Genomic DNA, 1,567 nt, shown 5'->3' with positions numbered 1-1,567 from the left:
GGGGACAGTGGGGGGTGGCTCTGGAGGTGCTCCGGGGGTTCCAGGGGCTCCAGGGGGTGCTCGGCGGAGGCCATGCCCAGCCAGAGTGTCCCTTCCCCGGGGTGAGTCTGGAGGAGTGGGGGGTGGCCCTGGAGGTGCTCCGGGGGCTCCAGGGGGTGCTTGGTGGAGACCATGCCCAGCCAGAGTGGCCCTCCCCCGGGGTGAGTCTGGGGAGAGTGGGGGGTGGCTCTGGAGGGCCTCCGGGGGTTCCAGGGGCTCCAGGGGGTGCTTGGTGGAGGCCATGCCCAGCCAGAGTGGCCCTTCCCCGGGGTGAGTCTGGGGAGAGTGGGGGGTGGCTCTGGAGGGCCTCCGGGGGTTCCAGGGGCTCCAGGGGGGTGCTTGGTGGAGGCCATGCCCAGCCAGAGTGGCCCTTCCCCGGGGTGAGTCTGGGGAGAGTGGGGGGTGGCTCTGGGGGTGCTCCGGGGGCTCCAGGGGGTGCTCGGCGGAGGCCATGCCCAGCCAGAGTGGCCCTTCCCCGGGGTGAGTCTGGAGGAGTGGGGGGTGGCCCTGGAGGTGCTCCGGGGGCTCCAGGGGCTCCAGGGGGTGCTCGGCGGAGGCCATGCCCAGCCAGAGTGTCCCTTCCCCGGGGTGAGTCTGGAGGAGTGGGGGGTGGCTCTGGAGGTGCTCCGGGGGCTCCAGGGGGTGCTTGGTGGAGACCATGCCCAGCCAGAGTGGCCCTTCCCCGGGGTGAGTCTGGGGAGAGTGGGGGGTGGCTCTGGAGGGCCTCCGGGGGTTCCAGGGGCTCCAGGGGGGTGCTTGGTGGAGGCCATGCCCAGCCAGAGTGGCCCTTCCCCGGGGTGAGTCTGGGGAGAGTGGGGGGTGGCTCTGGGGGTGCTCCGGGGGCTCCAGGGGGTGCTCGGCGGAGGCCATGCCCAGCCAGAGTGGCCCTTCCCCGGGGTGAGTCTGGAGGAGTGGGGGGTGGCCCTGGAGGTGCTCCGGGGGCTCCAGGGGCTCCAGGGGGTGCTCGGCGGAGGCCATGCCCAGCCATAGTGTCCCTTCCCCGGGGTGAGTCTGGAGGAGTGGGGGGTGGCTCTGGAGGTGCTCCGGGGGCTCCAGGGGGTGCTTGGTGGAGACCATGCCCAGCCAGAGTGGCCCTTCCCCGGGGTGAGTCTGGGGAGAGTGGGGGGTGGCTCTGGGGGTGCTCCGGGGGCTCCAGGGGGTGCTTGGTGGAGACCATGCCCAGCCAGAGTGGCCCTTCCCCGGGCAGAGTCTGGGGAGAGTGGGGGGTGGCTCTGGAGGTGCTCCGGGGGCTCCAGGGGTTCCAGGGGGTGCTCAGTGGGGGCCATGCCCAGGCAGAGTGTCCCTTCCCCGGGGTGAGTCTGGAGGAGTGGGGGGTGGCTCTGGAGGTGCTCCGGGGGCTCCAGGGGGTGCTTGGTGGAGACCATGCCCAGCCAGAGTGTCCCTTCCCCGGGGTGAGTCTGGGGAGAGTGGGGGGTGGCTCTGGGGGTGCTCCGGGGGCTCCAGGGGGTGCTTGGTGGAGACCATGCCCAGCCAGAGTGGCCCTTCCCCGGGGTGAGTCTGGGGAGAG

Source organism: Eucyclogobius newberryi, unplaced genomic scaffold, assembly GCF_026437365.1.
Source record: "Eucyclogobius newberryi isolate DKJ021-1_F unplaced genomic scaffold, fEucNew1.0.hap1 SCAF_392, whole genome shotgun sequence".
In the NCBI taxonomy this organism is placed as follows: domain Eukaryota; kingdom Metazoa; phylum Chordata; class Actinopteri; order Gobiiformes; family Gobiidae; genus Eucyclogobius; species Eucyclogobius newberryi.
This window is presented reverse-complemented; position numbering follows the sequence as displayed.